The 24,063-nt window shown below is 40.6% G+C and overlaps 1 long non-coding RNA gene across 1 annotated transcript in view; it reads left to right on the top strand.

The window, feature by feature from the left end:
• LOC309555750 overlaps window positions 1-21,787 on the top strand; it is a 119,153-nt gene extending 97,366 nt beyond the window's left edge. The window contains exon 3 of the long non-coding RNA XR_014225277.1: window positions 21,712-21,787. This is a non-coding gene — a long non-coding RNA (uncharacterized lncRNA). The remainder of the gene's footprint in view (window positions 1-21,711) is intronic.
• Window positions 21,788-24,063: the final 2,276 nt, after the last annotated feature.

Raw genomic sequence — 24,063 nt, 5'->3', positions numbered from 1 at the left:
ACTTTAATTATCCTGGACTCTTTTTATCTAAATTTGGTCTGGCTCTCCTTTCTGTATTTTTATATTTCTAACTAAACACCACTCAGCAGGTCACAGACTTCAGATGCTTCCAATAGTGTGGTATACAATAGCCTAGTAGTCTGAAAGAGGGAGTTGTGCCTGCACAGTGGCCCCAGAATTTATACCAAGCTTCACTGATCTCCACTATCCCCAGCTTCAGCCAGCCAGCAGCAGTAGGAGAAGGCGAGGATATTGCTCCTATAGGTGGCATTGGCACAGGAAAATTACAGTGTAGACTGGGGTTCCCCTTGTCTCATCATACAGCTGTCATAAGGGGTGATAAACTGTGTGAGAGTGTCAGCAGCATTCTTCACACCTGCCCAGGGATGAGGGTGGCCTGTTGAACTCTACTTAGGGCTTATTCACGCTAATGGGCTTGTATTAGGGCTTGTGTACACCCAATGCAGTTTAAACCGTTTTTAAAGGCAGCGAGAATGCATATGTAAGAAAAATATATCTCAATAAGCCTAGTTCACACCGTTTCAGTGCTTTCATGTGTTTTTAAAAAAGTAACAGCATGACGCATTTTTTTTCACACCGAAACCTACTAGAATAACAGCACATGAACACAACGCAAATGCAACTCACTAATAAATATATATATATATATATGTATATATATATATATATATATATATATATATATATATATAAATAATGCCAAGAACCACACTGCAAATGTGCTTTCAGCGCAGTACAAGTGCATGTAAATGTGCATGCCGAACTGTACTCTAAAAGCAGGGATTGTGGTGTAATAGCCCCTTAAGGTGCACACCGGTGTGTGTTGTATACGTTCGCTGCAATGCTTGTTTTTTTAACATGATATTCAACTCTATGTGCGATAGTGCATTGCAATGCCTTGCAACACCCTGCGCAAAAGTGCAGCCTGGCCTTTATTTCTTTTCAGCACATGCCAAAACAGCTACCCATATAGTCATATTCAGTTTGCATAGAAAACTGATCCAAAAGAGTGCAGCGCCATTTGAATGAATACATATATATTATAAATAAATGTCATGAATATAAATTAATGAAATTTATTTATAATATATATGTATTCCCTTAAGTGGCGCTGCACTCTTTTGGATCAGTTTTTTATATTTGGTATGCAGTGAAACATACTTAGTGATAGCAGCTGCTCCACTGATTTGCACCTTATATTCAACACTATATTTAATATCACATTTTTTTTGTGTAGAGTTTTTATTTTGAGGTTAATTTATTCCCAGTTTGCACTGATTTTTACTATTTTTATTAAGTATATTCAGTTTGCATCTCTGGCTTTTAGTGCTGCCTCCTAGTTCTTGGGGGATTCTTTTTTTTTTGCTTGCTCCTGCAGACATTTCCCAGTTTGCTCCATATTAGATTGGCAAGGAGTGGTCAGTTGCCCTTTGCCATAGTATAGGGGTCAATTTACTGTCCTTCAGACCTTAGGGGGGGGGGACCGTGGCCAGCGGAAATAGAAAGTGGGAGTAAACAGTATCCCATCTTTGGTATTGTGGATGAATAGTGCCCCATTGTTGGTGTCAGTGGGAGAAATAGGGCCCCATTATTGGTGTCAGTGGGAAAAATAGTGCCCCATTGTTGGTGTCCGTGGGAGAAATAGTGCCCCGTTGTTGGTATCAGTGGGAGAAATAGTGCCCCGTTGTTGGTGTCAGTGGGAGAAATAGTGCCCCATTGTGGGTGTCATTGGGAGAAATGGTGCCCAATTGTTGGTGTCAGTGGGAGAAATAGTGCCCCGTTGGTGTCAGTGAGAGAAATAGTGCCCCATTGTTGGTGTCAGTGGGAGAAATAGTGCCCCATTGTTGGTGTCCGTGGGAGAAATAGTGCCCCATTGTTGGTGTCAGTGAGAGAAATAGTGCCCCATTGTTGGTGTCAGTGGGAGAAATAGTGCCCCATTGTTGGTGTCAGTGGGAGAAATAGTGCCCCATTGTTGGTGTCCGTGGGAGAAATAGTGCCCCATTGTTGGTGTCCGTGGGAGAAATAGTGCCCCATTGTGGGTGTAATTGGGAGAAATAGTGCCCCATTGTTGGTGTCATTGGGAGAAATAGTGCCCCATTGTTTGTGTCAGTGGGAGAAATGGTGCCCCATTGTTGGTGTCAGTGGGAGAAATGGTGCCCCATTGTTGGAGTCAGTGGCCGGAATTGTGCCCCATTGTTTGTGTTGGTGGGTGAAATAGTGCCCCATTGTTGGTGTCTGTAGGAGAAATAGTGCCCCATTGTTTGTGTCAGTGGGAGAAATAGTGCCCCATTGTTGGTGTCAGTGGGAGAAATAGTCCCCCATTGTTGGTGTCAGTGGCAGGAATTATGCCCCATTGCTTGTGTTGGTGGGTGGAATAGTGTCTTCTATCAGTGAGATAAATAGTGCCCCAAGGGCCAGATAAAGGCAAGCAAAGGGCCACAGTTTGGAGACCACTGCCATAGTAGATGGTATAGAAATCTTTAGATCTTCTAAGGACTAAGTTGACATTTACTGCAGCTACGGTTTTACTAGAGCGTTAATATTACTAGTATATTTTTAAAATGTTGTATAAAACACTGCCAAGGTTTAGTGAAATCCATAGTGCATACGGGGGTGGAATAAAGAGAAAGCACTGTGTCTATATTCAGTTTTGGGAATTGAATTGTGGGTTGATATTAGAGTCATACAAGATCAACAACACTTAATGTATTTAGCGTAGTCTTCCCCTTAAAGGGATTTCCTTGTCAGTCCCTTGCTGTGCTAAGGCAGGGGGTAGATTTCTGGTCGGTTCTCTCCCGCTGACATTCACCTTTATATAAAAATAGACATAAGTCACGGCACCCGGAGTCCTGCAAGGGTCCATCTCTGCCTTTTTTATGTTCTTCACATTTGAATACAGTTAAATAATAATACACTTGAAGCATAAAAAAATCTTCATATTGTATTTTTAATTCAGATGAATACCCAGCAGAGTTAAATGCAGTTTGGATGCACAGGGAAGAATTAATGATTGGAAGATACAGAGTTGGTAAATTATTTATTCTGGCCCTGAGGAAGCTGAAAAGCTGAGTAAAAAACTAATAAATCATTTGTGGTAGTGCTGGTTGTCACTTCCAATTATTTTAGACGGTTTTGTGATAAACTACAGCACCTGCTATATATCCCTACGCTATCCCTTGATGCTTGCAGGGCAGCTTGTTCAGTTGATTATCAAAGGCAACTTTGTCTAAACTTTCCTTGAGCAGCAATGAAAATTACTTGAGATTTTTTTTCTTTTCTTTTTTTCGTGGGCTTGTTCCATTTTTCGTTTGGTTTTATTTGTTGTATGTCTGCAAGCCTCCTGACATAAGAGATCTCAGTCCTGCTGGTGTAAATAGAAGATTCCCTGTCTGCTCTTACTGAGGATTGTCAAGTTATACCCACTCTCCATTCTAATTGTATCCTAGGTAACTACACACTGTTTTAACACGGGGAGCATGCTACTTCTGGGTAAACATCAAAAGGTGCTGCCTTTATTGTAATCTGTGTTCAGGCTCATTTACAGACACATTCAGGATATCATCTGCTGCGGCATTATATGCAAATTTCAAGTGAAATGTTAACTAGAGGAAGTTTTTTTCCAGGTGATGTGCACAGCTGCCACAGAGAAAGGCAGTCGTATTATACTTTTCATAATATACTTCATAGAAATATTTGGAGGATTTAGCATTTGGAGGATTTAGCATGAGGATGATGTGAAACCTAAAGCCGTGCCAAGGGCAGCATGGCCAAAAAGAAATATGGAGCTAGGAAGTTAGCAAGTGGCATCTTAAAAAAAAAAACAATCAAAGTAAAGAATGGCGCTCATAATACTGAATACATCGAATATATCATAGGAATTCATGTAACCATGAAGATAAGCAATAAAAAGACACACACTGACCTAAGTCAGTGAATCAGCGCTCACTGGACCACTCTGGAGGGGACCACATGACCAGTGGTGCCACAGATGAAATCACAAATTAAATGTAAATAACATTAAATGGATAAATGAATAAATTAAATAAATAAAAAAAAATAAAAAATGAATTGAGTGACAATGGAAATATTACAGGGCAAACAAGATACAAGAACCTCAAATGTATAGAAGTCCTATTCAATCATGCGATGATCCCGAGTGGATGGATCCTTGCTGATGAAAGAGTACAAAAAGTCCAAATCAGAGTACTGGGGTGAAGATTAGACAGGCAACTCCTCAAGAGGTAGGGATACCCTCCAAATATGTAACAAAGAAAAAGAACAAGGGCGCCAAGTCATAAAGGTAGATGAACAGCTGTATAATTTAATGTAGTAACTTATATGTTAAAAACAGGTATTCCAATAAGACAGCATGCATGGTGCAAAAGGACAGTCCCCACAGTGGATCCGATGGAAGATGCAAGATGAAGGATAATCGCATCTGGGTCCTGTATGGCGGGTCCTGTATAATGGTGAAGGCAGTCCTGGATACCGGCAATACCGGTAGCTACTGATGGAGGAGGAGGTCCTCCGAAACGACATTGCGGCCCGCCCTCCACTCTTGGTTCAGTGTTCGTTCCTGTCGGCTTCCGTGGAGGAACCGACAGACTTGTCCTTTCTACTTCCGGTTTCCGGGTCATTACCTGCCTGCTGCCCAGCCAGGGAGCCCACGCCATTTGCGGCATCACCCGGTATTGCCGGTATCCAGGACTGCCTTCACCATTATACAGGACCCGCCATACAGGACCCAGATGCGATTCTCCTTCATCTTGCATCTTCCATCGGATCCACTGTGGGGACTGTCCTTTTGCACCATGCATGCTGTCTTATTGGAATACCTGTTTTTAACATGTAAGTTACTACATTAAATTATACAGCTGTTCATCTACCTTTATGACTTGGCGCCCTTGTTCTTTTTCTATGAAGATTAGCAATGATATATCTTTGACCCCTTTCACACTATCTGACCAATTGGATTCGCCTGTCTATTTTTCAGGTGGACTTGATCGGGCCACCCATTCTCCTCTATGGAGAGACGGATGTCAGAGGAAATGTGTCCGGTGACACCCGTCTGTCATCCGATCTGACAAGATCCGCTTAAAACAGACGGATGGAGATATGTTCACCATCCGTCCAGCGGGCGGGATCGGATGAAAGCGGACTGCTGTCCATTTTCATCAGATTTCCCCATAAAGGAGAACGGGACTCTGACAGGTCCGTCTATGCACAGTGAGCAGAGATGGACCTGTCATCCACCTGCTCAGCAGGGATCAACGGAGCGATCACTGCTAAGCTAGCGGAGTCCACTGAGCGGATCTGTCCTGCGGGAAAGGGGCCTTAGTGATGAATGAAAATTTCAATTGTGAAGCAACAAAAAGAAAGTCCAATGTGACCATTTCCAACACCAAATAAAAGGGGTTCAGTATAGAGAGGGCTTCTAATTTTTTCACCACTGGTGCTCAAGTAATGGGTGGCAACTCACCAGAGGTGTTTGACCCCTTTTTACAGGAAGGTCAAAAATCTATTTTGAAAAATAGATTGGTTCCTCATCTTTATCCACTCCAGTATTCCCTCAAGGTATGGCTTGAATGGGTAAAATAACTCCACAGGAGACACCAATAAAAAGATTCCACAGTGTAGTAAAGTTTATTTGGTGATAATAAAAAAAGGTATCACATTTTTGCACTCACATGTCACTGTGCCTGTGCCCGGCACTAGGTGTGTTCAGCATGTGCGAATAGTGCCTGTTCCAGCGTTGGCATGCGATCCATACCTCGCTCTCACTTACAAGGCAGATGGAAATCAAGACTTGTAGTAAGCCGTCAAACTTTCCAACGTCCATCGGAACACAGCTTTGTTCTAACCAAGGGGAAACGGGGCATTTGTCTTCAGCCTACCGTTTTACCATAGAAGCTTAGAGTAAAACAAAACTTATGTTGTGAAATTTTCTGTTTAACCCCTTGATGCCAAATCAAGTACATTGACTGCAAGTGGTTATACCAGGTTATGGCTGCAGTTGTCAGCTATAACTACAGTATCAAAATTGCCTTTACAGGTGGTGGAAGGGGGTCTGCCGCTTTCTGGTGCCTCTCCAGGGCTCTCCTGTCCCGTGCACTGACCTACAATAGACGTGAATTCAGAACCAGGGGAAAAAAGTACAGGGGAGAAATGTTGTTGATCAAGATCGGTGTGATCAGATGCTTTCACTTTTTCAAAATGATGCTGTTTACTTTAGGGGAAACCGGAAGTGACAAAAATGCTCATTGCTTCCGGTCTCCTAGACCATAGAGGTGATCAGAGATAATTCAGTTTCCAACCGCCTCTTTTGTAAAGTACAGTATCTCACAAAAGTGAGTACACCCCTCACATTTTTGTAAATAGAATATCTTTTCATGTGACAACACTGAAGAAATTACACTTTGCTACAATGTAAAGTAGTGAGTGTATAGCTTGTATAACAGTGTAAATTTGCTGTCCCCTCAAAATAACTCAACACACAGCCATTAATGTCTAAACTGCTGGCAACAAAAGTGAGTACACCTCTAATTGAAAATGTCCAAATTGGGCTCAAAGTGTCAATATTTTGTGTGGCCACCATTATTTTCCAGCACTGCTTTAACCCTCTTGGGCATAGAGTTCACCAGAGCTTGCGATCCTCCACCTTCCGTTTGAGGATGCTCCACAGATTCTCAATAGGGTTTAGGTCTGGAGACATGCTTTGCCAGTCCATCACCTTTACCCTCAGCTTCTTTAGCAAGGCAGTGGCTGTCTTGGCGATGTGTTTGGGGTCGTTATCATGTTAGAATACTGCCCTGGGGATCATGCTCTGCTTCAGTATGTCACATTACATGTTGGCATTCATGGTTCCCTCAATGAACTGTAGCATCCCAGTGCCGGCAGCACTCATGCAGCCCAAGACCATGACACTCCCACCACCATGGTTGACTGTAGGCAAGAAACACTTATCTTTGTACTACTCACCTGGTTGCCACCACACACGGTTGACACCATCTGAACCAAATAAGTGTATCTTGGTCTCATCAGACCACAGGACATTGATCCAGTAATCCATGTCCTTAGTCTGCTTGTCTTCAGCAAACTGTTTGCAAGCTTTTTGTGCATCATCTTTAGAAGAAGCTTCCTTTTGGGACCACAGCCATGCAGACCAATTTGATGCAGTGTGCGGCTTATGGTCTGAGTACTGATGGGCTGACCTCCCACCCCTTCAACCTCTGCAGCAATGCTGGCAGCACTCATACGTCTATTTTCCAAAGACAACCTCTCGACATGATGCTGACCATGTGCACTCAACTTCTTTGGTCGACCATGGCGAGGCCTGTTCTGAGTGGAACCTGTCCTGTTAAACCGCTGTATGGTCTCGTGCTGCAGCTCAGTTTCAAAGTCTTGGCAATCTTCTTATAGCCTAGGCCATGTTTATGTAGAGTAACAATTCTTTCTTTTAGTGGTATTTATCACCACTGGGTGTTGTTTTTCTTTTTTTTTTTTTTTTGCTAAACAAACCCAAAAAGTCAGGTTTTTATAAGGGGATAGGGTGGGGGAAGGTCTGCTTTTAAGGGTTTTGCGCAGTGACTGGCGTTTTATGTGCACTGAATAAATGCCATCCACCACAAGGGCACATAGAAAACTGTTGTTCTCTTTGTGTGCTGATCACACCATAATGTTGTTGTAACGTGTGGTGCAGTGTGTCCAGCAGTGATTGCTGCAGATAATCTCAGGCCGTATAGTTAGCCACAGATAGCTGCAGCCATTGGTGACCTGTCACTGAAGTGTACAGGACCCAGCGGTTACAGCTAGCCATTCACAGGTGGCAAAAACAGCTGTAAGGATCAGCAGAGTCCTGACGCTGTCAATCGCATAGGAGCTAGTGGCCTGTGCAAATGTAGCCTAACAGGACTTGGCAAAGCAGAAACCATCTGGTTTAGTCTGATACTGTATATAAAAGATGTTTTCAAGCATGCAGACAATTTTTTGTTGAGTGTCTTGGATTTACCACATATTACATATACAGTATGTATATATTACATACAGTGGGTACGGAAAGTATTCAGACCCCCTTAAATTTTTCACTCTTTGTTATATTGCAGCCATTTGCTAAAATCATTTAAGTTCATTCTTCTTCCTCATGAATGTACACACAGCTCCCCATACTGACAGAAAAACACAGAATTGTTGACATTGTTGCAGATTTATTAAAAAAGAAAAACGGAAATATCACATGGTCCTAAGTATTCAGACCCTTTGCTGTGACACTCCTATATTTAACTCAGGTGCTTTCCATTTCTTCTGATCATCCTTGAGATGGTTCTACACCTTCATTTGAGTCCAGCTGTGTTTGATTATACTGATTGGACTTGATTAGGAAAGCCACACACCTGTCTATATAAGACCTTCCAGATCACAATGCATGTCAAAGCAAATGAGAATCATGAGGTCAAAGGAACTGCCTGAAGAGCTCCGAGACAGAATTGTGGCAAGGCACAGATCTGGCCAAGGTTACAAAAAGATTTCTGCTGCACTTAAGGTTCCTAAGAGCACAGTGGCCTCCATAATCCTCAAATGGAAGACGTTTGGGACGACCAGAACCCTTCCTAGAGCTGGCCGTCCGGCCAAACTGAGCTATCGGGGGAGAAGAGCCTTGGTGATAGAGGTAAAGAAGAACCCAAAGATTACTGTGGCTTGGCTCCAGAGATGCAGTCAGGAGATGGGAGAAAGTTGTAGAAAGTCAACCATCACTGCAGCCCTCCACCAGTCGGGCGTTATGGCAGAGTGGCCCGACGGAAGCCTCTCCTCAGTGTAAGACACATGAAAGCCCGCATGGAGTTTGCTAAACACCTGAAGGACTCCAAGATGGTGAGAAATAAGATTCTCTGGTCTGATGAGACCAAAATAGAACTTTTTGGCCTTAATTCTAAGCGGTATGTGTGGAGAAAACCAGGCACTGCTCATCACCTGTCCAATACAGTCCCAACAGTGAAGCATGGTGGTGGCAGCATCATGCTGTGGAGGTGTTTTTCAGCTGCAGGGACAGGACGACTGGTTGCAATCGAGGGAAAGATGAATGCGGCCAAGTACAGGGATATCCTGGACAAAAACCTTCTCCAGAGTGCTCTGGACCTCAGACTGGGCCGAAGGTTTACCTTCCAACAAGACAATGACCCTAAGCACACAGCTAAAATAACGAAGGAGTGGCTTTGCAACAACTCCGTGACTGTTCTTGAATGGCCCAGCCAGAGCCCTGACTTAAACCCAATTGAGCATCTCTGGAGAGACCTAAAAATGGCTGTCCACCAACATTTACCATCCAACCTGACAGAACTGGAGAGGATCTGCAAGGAGGAATGGCAGAGGATACCCAAATCCAGGTGTGAAAGACTTGTTGCATCTTTCCCAAAAAGACTCCTGGCTGTATTAGATCAAAATGGGGCTTCTACTAAATACTGAGCAAAGGGTCTGAATACTTAGGACCATGTGATATTTCAGTTTTTCTTTTTTAATAAATCTGCAACAATGTCAACAATTCTGTGTTTTTCTGTCAGTATGGGGTGCTATGTGTACATTCATGAGGAAGAAGAATGAACTTAAATGATTTTAGCAAATGGCTGCAATATAAAAAAGAGTGAAAAATTTAAGGGGGTCTGAATACTTTCCGTACCCACTGTATATAGTAGTTATTTTAAAGTAAAGATTTCATCTATTTAAAAAAAAAAAAAACGAAATAAAATTGCGCAATAGCATTCCTTTTATCCAGATTCACAGTGCTGTGCATTACTGCATGAGTGTTAACATTAAGGCAGCCCAAATTAATTTTGAATAGGCTCTCAACACACGGCAAAGGTCATTTTAATGTACCTGCACTTTTTTTTTTAAACCATGTACCACAATCATCTGAGCACTGCTGCTAAAAGGCACATACATTTTTGGTTCACTGGCAGAGTGCAACAAATCTCAAACTGGTCGTACACTTCAAAATCTGTCTGTACATTCTCCTTGAGTCACGATTCACATTAGTGCAATGACAGACATAGCATGTGATTCGTAAGCGCACTGCTCTGAAAATCACATACGATGTCTGGGTGATGCAAATTCAGCTATACAGATTGTATGGCTGAATTTGCATCGCATTCGGACACAACTTGCACAGGACCCTTTTTTGGGTCCTCAGCAGAATCAGATCACATGGTGGTTCACACCTATGCGATCTGATTCATGTTCGAACTGACAAGTTCGCACTGCGATATGCAAGCTGATCTGGGGGGTGTTGTTAACTTTGTATTTACACCCCCAGCGATTCGCATATGGCAGTGTGAACTGCCTGCGATTTGAATGCGATGCAGGAACCAGCAGTGGATTCATAGGGTTTCCGCATCGCATATATGTGAACCGGCACTTAGAGATGCCAAAACTATGTGACTGAAGGGCCTACCCCAAATGCCAATTCAGTTTGCGTTTAATCAGGCAGAACCATGTACTGCATTGGTGGTGTTGGATCTAAAGGAGATTGTACAATCAGAATATATTGTGTATGGCTAGCTTTTGTCAGTTTTGTGTGTTACTACAATGCCCAGATATGAATCGACTCTCAAAGGCCTGAGCGTTTCATATTTTAGGTACTGGGGAAAAGTTAATGAAATGCAACATGAACAGCTAAAGAGTGCCGACACTAACCAGTGTGAAGCAGATGCGCTTATTGGACAGTAGGAGAAAATTAAAATTCCTAATGGAAAGATCTAATATTTGACAATCCAGAGATATTCTAAGTATACAGGACTCTTAGTGCAGACTTCTGTAAGATTTTGTATTAATAATGAATAAAACTTACATTAAATGACCAGAATTGCAGGAATCAAAGTGTTTTATTTTTAGACAAAATGTCTATACAGGTTGATTCATTTTGTAATTTCCATACAGCATGTGTAAAATAAGCCGCATAACGACCATTTTAGGAACTTTAAATTGGCCATCATACTCCATAATTAAAGGGAAGTTACAAGTGCAATAAATAGTTCATGCTGTGAATATTTATAGTTTTCAATCTTTGTGCACTCAACATTTTCAACAGCATCCTGACTTAAAGTAAAACATAGCCATTTTGTTTTTAGAGTAGGGAGGGATTAGACCCCTTTTAAAGTTTTTTTTAATCCTACCTGTGTCTTATCTAAGTTGAGTCACTTAATTTGTCCTGGTGACCCTTGACTAAAGATGGGAAAGCCTGGAAAAAAATTGAAAAAAAGGGAAAAAAAAAAACCTTTTTTCCTGTTTTTTTCAAAGCTGTTTTGGGGGTTTTCCCCCCAGAAAAATAGAAAAGAAAAGAAGCGTGGAATGTGTTCTTTTACAATGATAAGTAATAGATCTATGACGTAGTATTCAAACTATATAACATGAAGACCTTAATGAAAGATTTCTGAGACTTTAAGTAAAGTCTTAAATTGTTGCAAGTTCTCTCTGCTTAAGACAAGCTAATCCTGGAATACAGTTCAGGTAACACTGTACTTCTAAATGCAATGCTCAAACAAGATAAATCTGCATTTTTGCCACTAGGAATACAGTTCAAGTAACACTCTACTTCTCAATGCAGTTCTCAAGCAAGATAACTATGCACGTTTGCCACTAGGGGGCACTGCAGGGGAAAGGCTCAAGTTTAGTTTGCTTGTGGGCTCCATCTTGTACCTCCTACCGTTGGGTGATTGTTTGGGTAATTATTGGGATACAGTAGATGATAGTTTCTGACCTTTTAGGCCTTAATTGACAGGTAAGAGGGGAAATTTTTCTGACAAATTAGTTTGGCTAGCTTAAAGGTTGTAACCTTTTAAATTATTCCTATTAATGTTCTCCACCATCACAGCATAATGTTTACTTATAGTCTGGTCAGTAAATTTATTATTTTTCTCTTCTCAGTAAATTTGTAAAACCAACATCTAGAGTTTGCAAACATTTTCATGGTGCAATTGCTGCTAATTGCAAATATTGCGAGAAGAAATGTTCTTTTCCAAATGCTACAAGGATAACAAAACACATCCTTGCATGCCAGATGTGCCCTGAAGACATTAAAAAATACTTTATGAAATAAAATGAGGATCACAATGAAAGTGTAAGTAGCTTTTTACTCCAGAGTTCTCATACCAGTAACACTCTATCTGCTTCTGGATCATCACAAAGTGTTTCTTCACCAGCAGCATCTTCAAATTACCAAGTGTTGCAAACCACAGCCTCCCAAAAATACACAATACCTTCTTTTATAGATAAAATTACACCTGCAAATCAGGAGAACATTTATTACTTTATTTACTGAATAAGCTGTACTTTATTTCAAGCATAATACTTTTATATACACTGCATTTCACCTTCCCAGTGTAAGAAAATTACTTTCAAAGTGTAAAACTACTCCACGTTTAATTTTTTTTTTCATTTTTCCAAAATGTCCATTTTTTCCCCCCAACAAAAAAAAACAGGAAAAAAGTTTTTTTTTTTTTTTTCTCATGGCTTCAGAATGTCCAGGAAATTTTTTTTCCTCTCTATTCTTGACAAAAAGACAGAAAATAATGGGAAATAAATAATGGGAAATATAAACTTTAAGTGTAGTCACCAGAACAAGAGTGAGCAAAATTGTCAAACAATGGGGAACACCTGTTCTGGTGACCATTTTCTATGAGCACATTTCCCCCCTCTTTGCAGTGATTTCTCACTCTACATAGTTTATGTTAACCCAAAATCTATTTTTCAGTATGTTTGGCATCATGCCTCACTGTGTAATAGTTTTTTTTTTTTTATATAAGCAAATATTTTTTTTATGCACGTTTCTTACTTTGATTCTTGCTCACAGTTAGCTTTAGCAATGTCAGCCTGACAAGCCTGTTCCTTCAGTTGGGTGTTGGACTGCTTATCAAGAGCTGTCACTGGTAGAATCTTCAGGTAAGAAACTTTGCAATAAATTCAAGATGTCCATTTTTCTCATCTCAGGTGCTCTTTAAAGCTTTATTATGGCCAAGTCTAAAAAAAAAAAAAAATTGTAAATTTATTTTTTGTATTTAACCACTCAAGCCTCGGAAGATTTTACCCCCTTCCTGACCAGGGCCTATTTTGCGATTCGGCACTGCGTGACTTTAACGGACAATTGCGCGGTCGTGCGACGCTGTACCTAAACGAATTTGGCGTCCTTTTTTTTCACAAACAGAGATTTCTTTTGGTGGTATTTGATCACCTGTGTGATTTTTTTGATCATGCGCTATAAACAAAAAAAGAGCGTCAATTTTGCAAAAATAACAATATTTTTCACATTTTTTTAATATGAAATTCCCCCCAAAAAAATGTAAAAATCAAAATGTTTTAACATTTTAGGCCAATTTTTTTTTCACCATATGTTTGGTTTGCGCAAAAATTATTGCGTTTACTAACAAAGGGAAAGATTTTTGTCATTTTTGTTGTTTTTTTTTTAACGCGTAATGGTGGCGATCTGCAATTTTTTTTGCGGGATTGCAACATTGGGACGGACAGATCGGACCCTTGACTGACATTTTTGACACTTTTGGGGTTACCAGTGACATTACTGCAGTAATCAGTGCTATACATATGCACTGTTACTGTAAAAATGACACTGGCAGTGAAGGAGTTAACTGTATTGGAGAGGGAGGGGTTAAGTGTGTCCAAGGGGCGTGATTCTAACTGCGATTGGCTGTGGCTTGATGTGTAAGAACAGTGATCAACGGTCCTACATAGTAGAACCGTTTGATCACCATTCATACAAAGGGGAGACTGACAGGCGGCTTTTTTTACACTAGCCACCTGCCTTTCTCCCGCTGTCACGGACGATCGCGAGTGCCGGGCGGGGTCCGTGACGGCGCGGGAGTGGGCATCCGGTGGTGCTCGCTCCCAAAACCCTTACAGGCTAGCGTCGTAGCCCTACGTCGCTTTGCCTGTGAGGGGCTGACTGCTGACGTAAATAGTCGTGCGGCAGTCGGCAAGTGGTTGGTTAAATATGGAATATTGTGTATGAATATAAAGTATTCTCTTACCCAGCCAGCAGATGGAATGCCAATCTCCTTTCAGTGTTTTAAAGGCTCTTCTTGGCTCTTCTGTGAGAAAACAATTGTTTACAGAAATCACTAGCACATGAATCTATTTATCTGATCTCAATAAATCTATTCACGCTGAATGACCTTAAGACTTAAGCCAGCCATAGACGGTTCGAACCTTGGCTGGTTCAACAGGGAGCTGCTGAGATTCAAACCATGTATGGGCAGGCTGAAATCGATTCACAACCAGCTTGTTGGATGTATAGGATGTGATCGCCGCTTGCAACAATCGCTGTACTCTTCTGGCAGGGACGGCTGCCCGACCCTCCCCACCACCACCCTGCTAGGAGAGGACAATGGCTCCACGGGGGGAATTTCCCCATTAACACAGTCATTGTTGATGGGGGAATCCCTCCCATTGAGCTATTGTGTTCTCCTGGCAGGGACGGCTCCCCTGGACCTCTCCCGGGGAAAACACAAAAGCTCAGCGAGAGAGTTTCCTCTATCAACACAGTCAATGTTGAGGGGGGGATCCCTCCTACAGAGCTATTGTGTTCTCCTGGCAGGGGTGGCTCCCCAGGACCTTTACCGGGAAAACACAATAGCTCTGCGAGAGAGTTTCCTCCATCAACACAGTCAATGTTGAGGGGGGGATCCCTCCTACAGAGCTATCATGTTCCCCTGATAGGGATGGCTCCCCACCCTCCCCCCCCCATTTGGAGAACACAATAGCTCTGCAGGTGGGATACCCCCCATCAACACTAATTGTGTTGATGGGACAATCAAGGGATTTTCTTTTTTGCAACCCATGGTTGCAGGAAAGAAAACTGTATCATCTATGGCCTGCTTTACCCCCCTTCCTTCAGAACGCTGTATTTCACTTCCTGAAGGCAAACAGTCCTGCTGTCCTCTAGGTTGATAAAAAAATAATAGTAATGCTCGGTGAGATCAGTGTCATCGGTATGTATTTGTAAAACAAAGCTTATACAGTATATAAAGCGTAAAAAACAAAGCAGTATTTTTTTTTTCAATTTTAACAAAATGTATATAGAAAGTTTAAAAACATTTCTTTTTTCAGCTTTAAAAAGACAAAATGAAATGAACCAGCAACCATTATATTGAAATTATTTTGTGATGGTGCCTGTATAGTTATCTTCGATAATTGATGATTTCCCAGTTTTCAAAAAAACATTTCTGATACCATCATGCTCAGGATTTTCCTTTCTCCGCATAGTAGAATAAACAAAAAAAAAAAATAAAACCCCAAGAAATGCAAACTGCATTTGTCTGTTTCCATGTTAATTTGAAGAGCTGTGTCTATCAGTCGCTGAGAACAATCTCATTAATAATAGTGTTGTCTATACTCTAAAATGAGGGATCCCCACTGAGTTTACCTACAGCTTTTCCTCTCACGTCAAGATATTACTTTCACTTAATCAGTAATTTATAAGAAGGTGCCAGCATTTGTTATGCTATGTTATAGTAACTGCTCTGTTTAACCCGAAACCCTACTAAACAGGTTCATGTTTGTAATCCTTAAATACACCAAGGGATCATGTTAGATTTTTGTTAGAATATAATTTAAATATGTTGAGTAAATACTCTCTTTGTTTGCTTGTGCAAACAGTGCATGCTTGTGTTACATATTTTTTTATTATCGTTGTTTATTAATGATTAAGTATTAATTAGCCTGCTAATCAAACTTCGACAAAGGCAGAAATATAATAGCGCTGACTTTGCACTTATGCTTTTTGGTATCCGCTTTATTGCATGCATGATAAAACACGACTACTGGTGCATTGTAGTATCATTCATTTAGAAGGGCAATACATTGCACAAGAATAGTAGGTGTTGACAGACCTGCACTGCAGGGCACCACATTGCACAACAATACACTAGTTAGGTGTGAAGGGGGCCTAAATAAATCATTTTAAATATTTAAATCGTAACTACACTTTTGTTGAGAATAAAACATCCCCCCCCCCTCCCCCGGGTGATCTATGTACATTGCAAGGATTTTAACAAACTTTTTGGCAGATTCCTACCTTTTTGTTATTTTGAAGAAATCCCTGTGTGTTTGTGTCTTTGTGGGAAAGTGAATCTAATGGGAGTGGTTTCATAATTATCAATCAGCTGCAGCACCTGCAGGGCACTAATGAGGAAAGGTGATGGGCCTTTAGACGTGATTTCCTATTGTGTGTATCTTACCAAAAATGTAATTTTTATTGCAGGGGATGCCTGAACTCTGACTTGTATCTTAGGGCAGACTTTGGGAAAATCAGTGAGCCAATCACGCAAGCAGGAAATGATGTTTCTGGGGTGTGGTCTGTACACATTATGTGTACACCTCCAGGTAGCCATATTGAATTTTATAGAAAATTACAGAGCTGCATATTTAAAAGGAAAGGTAATTTTAAGAACATTCAATTGCAATATGACTTGTGTCACAATTGTATATGCTATATTATTTTTTCTTTATTTGCTATTTTTTTCCCCCCACGAAATTGGAGCCCATCACCTGGTGCATTAGCACTGAATTCTTGATAGAAAGTTCTCTTTTATCTAGCTAATTCCCCTAATTGCTAGCAGTCAACAGATTTGGCCATGAGTATGTTTGGCCTTATTTACCAAATTCAGATATTTAGCCATATAAGATCATACTGGTTTATGAATGGTAGGTTCGTGGTAATACCTACTCATGGCTGAGAATAAAATCTCGTTTCTTGAAACAGTCATATAATAGCTTCATCTGTCACTGCAGGTTTTTTATATGAAAAGTAGGTTTACAAAAGCATATCTTGTTGACTTTAGTATTCGACCACCTTTCCGGCTGTCATTTTTGCAGTTCAGATTTAAAAACGAGACATGAATTCAAACGGGTTGCTTGTTGGCAAAATGTTTGTACATAAGCCTAGATATAACTAGATTGTCTTTTACATTTAGTTTAAGTTTAATATCATAACCAATATTGACTGGTTCCTTTAAGAGGAACTTCACCCCATTGTAATTTACTTTCTCTTACACTTTACCTTGTTTCCTATGTTATCCCCAATAAACAGACTAAGCTATCCACCGAATTCAGAGTTGGCCTGCTGTAATCCACTATTGCATGCTGGCTCCCATCTTCCTTATTTATGCCATCATGCTGCATGGGCTGTCTGCTTAGATTTCCAAAAAGCCTCCTGGGATGCATAATATGAGTATCACTGGAGGCTGTGGGAAATTTAGGGGGTATGTCATTCGCTCTTAGGTGGGAAAGACAGAAGTGTGGGCTACAACCCAAAATGAAAGTGATTGTAAAGTCTCATATATATATATATATATATATATATATATATATATTTTTTTTTTAATAACAAACATGTTATACTTACCTCCTCTGTGCAGTTGGTTTTGCACAGGGCAGCCCAGATCCTATTCTTCTCGGGTCCCTCTTCGCTACTCCTGGCAACTCCTTCCTGTCGAGTGTACCCACAGCAAGTCCTTTGCTATGGGAGCACCTGAGCTGAGTCACAGCTCCATGTGTCCATTCAGACACAGAGCTGCTGTTCGGCCCCGTCCCCTCTCTCCTGATTGGCAGACTGAGGCAGCACGAGGCAATGGCGCTGCTGCTGTGTCTCAGCCAATCAGGAGGGAGATGGCTGAGGGACTCGTGGAAATCGCTGGATAGAGATGGGGCTCAGGTAAATATTAGGGGGTGCTGGGGCTGCTGCTACACACAGAAGGCTTTTTATTTATCTTAATGCATGGAATGCATTAAGATATAAAACCTTTTGCTTTTACAACTCCTTTTAAGGTCCTCCCCCCTTTCCCTGACCCAAAAATATATATCCGCAGTTGTTAAAAAGAAGGGGAGAAGGAGCAATAATGCTGAAAGCAGAAAAAGAGGACGAAGGCCCACTTTAAGTCATTTACACCTGATGCTGAAGCTAAATACTTGCAAGCCCTGTGTTAATATCACCAGCAGACCACGGATTTTCAGACATGTCCAAACCATTCTTTTAATAAAAAAAGATCACATTACAAAAGTGCAATGTTTCAGAGCCATGCAGGGCCCCTTCGTCAGGCATGTGGTCACATGCCTGACGAAGGGGCCTGCGCAACTCCAAAATGTTGCACTTTAGTAATGTGATAATTCTTCAATAAAATAACTATTCTGCCTTTTTTAAAGATCCATGGTGTGCTGGCGAATATTTACAGTGTCGTACATGCTCCAGTATGCTGCAGCGCCCGATACCTGTGGAAGCTCGTTCCAGGAACGTGTTCACTGGAAATATGGACACTAAATACCTGCAGGAACTCATCTTAAAGCAAATAAGGAATCCATAGTTTGTATCTCATATTTAAAACCGGTATACTTAATTTGTTGTATAATAAATGTTGCATGTTAACAGTATAATAAGGCTGATGGAAGGGTTAAGCATCTGATAAATGACTAAAAAAATGGCATCACACAATTTGCATTGATTTTTTTTTTTTCAGTCATGCTGTATATCCTGTTATGGATAACAAGGTTTGAGTGCCAAACACACTGCTTTAGTTAACAAAGAATTTAACACAAATGCTTCCTTTGGCAGGAAGACTCAAGGGCTGCCAACTATGAAATTTCAGTAGCCTTAGGCTGCTGTTAAGTTCAATTCCTGCTTGTAAGATCAGGTGGCACAACCGATTATGCTATTTCCCGAGACAAGAATGTTACAAGTTTTATTAGAAGAAAATTAAACTTTCTATAAGAAAAGTGTGACAGGTCTACGCTAGACATTTGGTTAAAGTTTATACCCTGCAGGCATAATAACAGTTCGTTTAATATACTCCTTTAAGTACTCTGCCTAGTTATTCTACGTTGTTCCTTTGAAGATGCTCACTGTGGATGTCATTTAAAGCAATTTCCTTGTTTTGAAGATATATTTCATTTTTAAAGGAAAACACAATTATTGATGCATAGACCTAATACAGGAGCCATTTGTGGTATATGACTAGTACAATTACCGCTTCATTGCAGCATAGGTCAGCTATAATTTTCTGATTTTCCCCCAAAAAATTTATTTTTCTTCCTTGAAGCTATGCAGCCGTATTTTGTGTACAAGACTTCTCAGAATTTTCAACAGAAGTCTGTATAGAGCAGTATTTAAAATTTTAAGTGTATGTCAAGCCATTTATTTTCAAAGACTTGGATAGAGTGGTGAATAAGTAGAAACCCTATCTGTTTTTTACCGCTGTCCAGGGCTTATCCTACCTTTCTGTCCTCCTGACCATTATTTTACTATACAGGAAATTGAGGAAACTCTTTAAGAGGAACGTAGGCAGAAATAAAAACCTGACGGGGGTTCTAGCCTTCCCCCTACTGTAATAAAAAAAGAAAATTGTATTTTTATATAATTTTTTTTTCTTTCTGTCCGGATTGCTGTTAGAGCATTCCTCTCTATTCCTCTGTAGTAAAACGTCAGCAGGACAGGAATGGAGAACAAATCTTTCTAATAGAGGTTCAGAGAATGGAGATTCCTTGCCCTGTCCAAAAGGAGACAAAAAAGTTTTGGCTTGACATACACTTTAGGGCCTCACCCTTACTACTGTGCTTTGTTTTGCAGCAGTGAGCTGTTCATCTTTCATAACATATAGTTCAAGGGTGCTAAACTTCTCTAGAAATGCTGGGGATGTAGGTTTTTTTTTTTCTTCTTTTAATAAAGTTAGTTTGAGACCAATATCGGGTTACATTGACTCCTCCATACAAGTCAATATGAATCCATGTGCAAATGCTTCAATTACCGTTTACACTTTTGTTTTTTACTAAGTTTAACTAACCGGAGCCAATTTTTTATTTTTTTTCTTAAGTTTTGAATAGAGTGGGGAGGCGTTATGTCAGCTTTGTATTTCTGCCTTTAACCTCACTAGGAATATTTACCTTTACTTTAAGTCACATTGACAACAGCATAAAAATGGTGGTAGTGGTGGGGGGTTCAAGGTAGTTCCTGGGACAGAAAGGCTCAAACAGCAAAAAAAAAAAAAAACTTTTTCAAAGGTTCTAACCTTCTCTCCCTCTTTTAAAAAAAGTTTTTTTGAATTAAACCCTTGATAGGGACTGAGATAGCAATTAAACCCAACAACAGAGGTGAGAAATCAAGACAATTTAAATGTTTTCGGTGAAGTTGGGCTTTTAAAAACCAGTCTACCCTAAGCTGAAACAACTAGTGACCTCTTATAGCTTTGGTAGAAAAATCTCTGCATCTAAGTTCTCAAGGCTAATTACCTCTCATGATAATTACAAGGGGGTCTCAACAGGTAAGATAAAGTGGGAAAATATTTCAGATTGGGAGAATTTGCCTCAATAGGGTGCATTGGCAATAAGAAGGGTATTTCCGGTGATTCAGGTCTACACTGTCTACCGTTGAGTAAAATTTGAGTTTTGAATGAAGTGCTCTTTTAAATACAATTTCCAAAATTTAAATTTAAAATTTTAAATCTGGATTTGCTCATAAGAATTTCCTACACCAGCCTTTCTTAACATTTTTTAACACAGAGGAAACCTTGAAATCACATTACAGTCTTGGAGAACCCTGATAAAAATTGCTATATTTTCAACTCATGATACATTAGTGTGGTGGTCAGTGGGAAGAGTGATCCTCACGCTTGTGGTCATTGGGAAGAATTTCCCTCTTGCAGATAGCTAAAAAGATCATTGGTGACAGTGGGAACTTATCTGAGAAATTGTTCATTGCTCAAGGAACCCCTGGTAACCTCTGGAGGGACCCTGGTTGAGAAACCCTGCCCTACACTCCTGTGCTGGTATTTTGCATTGGTTAGGGACTGAAAACTTCAGATACAATGATTCTCAGAGCCACTTTATAATTATGCAGTACTATATTTTACTACAGACAGCACTGCAGTTGAAGTACTTGATTCAAATATTTGGCCCTGGTTAATCCAGGAGCTGTTGGTAGGTTGGATTATGCATGTTACTACAAAGGGTCAAAAGCAGACAGGGCATGTTACTTTGAACAATCAGATTCGAACAATCAGATTCGGTCAGCATCTTGGAAATCAAAATCTATTGCAGTCTCAGCCACCCACTTCTGGAAACGTGTTGCGTCAGGTGCCAGATCTGCCCATATTTTTGCAGCTTTAGGCTTGGCTTAGTGCTTGCAGGAGCTATTGACACCCACACTCCATTTGCAACAAGTTTCATTTAACACTTATTTAGGCAGCAGTTCACATGTTAAAGACCCCAAAACCACAGTAAAAATTGTATGTAAAATCAATTGTTCTAAATGCTTACTTACAGTGTGTTTCTTTTCCAGTATTTTTTTTTTTTTTTTCAATTGCAATATGCTTTGAACTTGCTAGAAAATCGGACCACACCAGCAGATTCAATTCCCCAGCACACCTTCCTTCTTGCACATTTTAGCCCTCTCCACGTCTTGCAGCATTTAATTATGTTAATCCTGGACCAGGATCTCTCTCCTCAACAGTCTATTTTATGTAGCAACCAGGGGAGGAGGGAAGAGGAAGTGACAGCTCTGAATCTGTTGGGGCTGCTGACACTACATCCAAGATGGTGGCTTCCAGCAGCAGTCCATTAACTTTTTGAATATCTACAAAGGGGGGGGGGGGGTTTATAGGTATTAAATATTTATCTTACATTTTGACTTATGGCTTACTCACCTAGGTCCTGGTGGCGTCGCTCAGTCTTTTGAGGAGATTCTGGGAAAGCTGAAGATCTAAAATCTTGTGTGAGTGTGCTTCTGCAGAGTTTGAGTGTAAGGTGGGTAACTTTTTTCTTTTTTTTCTCTTTTTTTTTTGTGTTTTTGCGATGAGTTGGGGTTTAAAAGTATCCGTACTTTGCTTTTTGTTGCATCACCTGCTTTAAGCTTGTTTTGGATTTATTAATAAATCTTCACCAGATAACATGCATGGAAGGTATAAATCGCCGATTTTTCATCTGTGACTTTCTAGGGTCAGCTTACCCTGCACTTTTTCCCCTTGTGACATAGTTATAGATTTCATAGGTTCCTCTGTTCATATTTGTTTGGAGAATACTATTTGTCTTTCTGGTAACCGGTGGTTGCTGCTGCCTTGTTGTAAATAGAAGGAAAAGGTATACTGTTTTACTTCCACAGTAATTGGGATTTTAACTAACAGTTTTGTGAATCCATGTAACAGTCTTCAGTTGACATTTGTAGAACTAATTTAAATGGACTGAAAAGAAAAGCATGTTCACAAGTAGAAGGCGCTTAAGTAATTTTTCTTTCATCCTTTCAGTGAATGTGTGTACTGCCATTAATATTATATGCTCTATGCTCTTGTTGGAGTAATGTAAAACTCCAGGTTTACACACTGTGAACAATGTCATTTTGTATGGGATGCATAAACATTTCAGAGTGGTAGCAAAACCTATCATTTCACTGGTTGTTAGGCTTTACTATGAAATTAAAAGCATATTAGTTGCTTAGTTCAAAGCATAACTGTGGCCGGGCTAGATTCTCATAATTAAGTGCATTTAAAAAGCAGTAAATACATTTTAAGAGCTCATTTACACTTGCGTTTGGGGGTATGGTAAAATCCTACAGCTGAGCTGCGCTTTTATACTGCCCCTCAACCGCTCCCCCTTTTGCTAGAGAGCCAGTTGCTGGGGGGTGTACACATGCCTTGGCCCCAATGCTTTACAACAACAGCAGGAATTATATCCCTTGCCTTTAAGTTAATGGGGCTGCGCTGCAACGGCCCCGCAACTGCGCACATTGCTCCCAGTTGGAGCATGGTTGTCTGGTATTTAGGGGGTTAAAGCAGGCGGTAAGGAGGACACCTCCTTGCTGCTCGTCTTCTACTCACTGAAGAACAATCTGAATGTGGATCACACCCCAGAGAGCAAATCTGGTGTAAACAAGGTCTGAAAGAAGCTCTTACTGACCTCTGAACTGAAGAGCAAGAGGGATTAAAGAAGGTGTGTGTAAACCAGCCGGTCCTTAGTTTGATGTACTTACCCACCAGTCTGCTAACAAACCAAATAAACCTGTCTAACAAAATAGGTTAAAAACAGGGGTTTAGTTAACACACATTTACAAACGCATGTATAAGCTGCAAGGCCAACAACAATGCACTCTGTGTATCTTGCAGTCCTAACACTACTCTGAGTGTCTCCAGAATGGAAGCACATGAATGCTGCTGGATGGATGGGAAACAGGTGGGCTTGGAGCTGGCCTAATCCTCCTCCAACCTGCTCCCATCCATGACTGGTAATGAAAAACTAATGGCTATGTTATAGCCATAGGGTGCAAACTAAATGGTGATCAGCTGGGAAACCCAGCCCTTTAGTATGCATGGTAAAGGCACAAGGGGACTTTGAAGCTGCTGGCTTTCTGGAGTAATTCATCCTCAAATGTTGAAGCCGAAGCTTTAGGCTTCATCTACACTCTGTCATTTTAGTGTGGCAATTCTCTGTTTTTGTATATGCTGTTTACAATCTTATCAGTATTGGTTTTAACTTTGACATTTTACTTCATGTACACTAGTAGCTCCTAAATTTGAGTTTAGAAGTGTTTCCCGTTTTTTTTGCCAAGCTCCTAAACTCAATTCCATAAAAACGTATGTGTCAATGTACATATAGGCTTTTAGCAAAGTTTAGGAGCTGCTGCGGTTAGGTGAGGTTCAACCTCCCTCTTCTGGTGTGAAAGAATCCCGTTCAGGATAGGAATGTTTTTACTGCCGGGTGTGGGAAAATGCAACAAAATCGTGGCACGATTTTGCAGTGTTTTGCATTTCCTGCAGCAGCAGTAAATGACAGCCAAGTGTACATGAAGCCTTAGTTCAGTCCCTCCCTGGCAGCAGAGATTTGGCGCCTGGCAGTCTTCTAATGTAAAGAGAGGAGAAAGTAGAGTGCTGAGGCTAGACTTGAATGGCAATGGATAACTCGGCAGAAGCTGCAACTGAAGAAGTCGATAAGGGCTTGCTTTAAAGCCATTTTAATGCTTCTTGGCAATACATAAATATCCGGATTGTCCATTGCCTGTCCACAGTTCTA

Source organism: Pelophylax lessonae (assembly GCF_965119305.1).
Source record: "Pelophylax lessonae genome assembly, chromosome: 5".
In the NCBI taxonomy this organism is placed as follows: Eukaryota; Metazoa; Chordata; class Amphibia; order Anura; family Ranidae; genus Pelophylax; species Pelophylax lessonae.
This window is presented reverse-complemented; position numbering and strand designations above follow the sequence as displayed.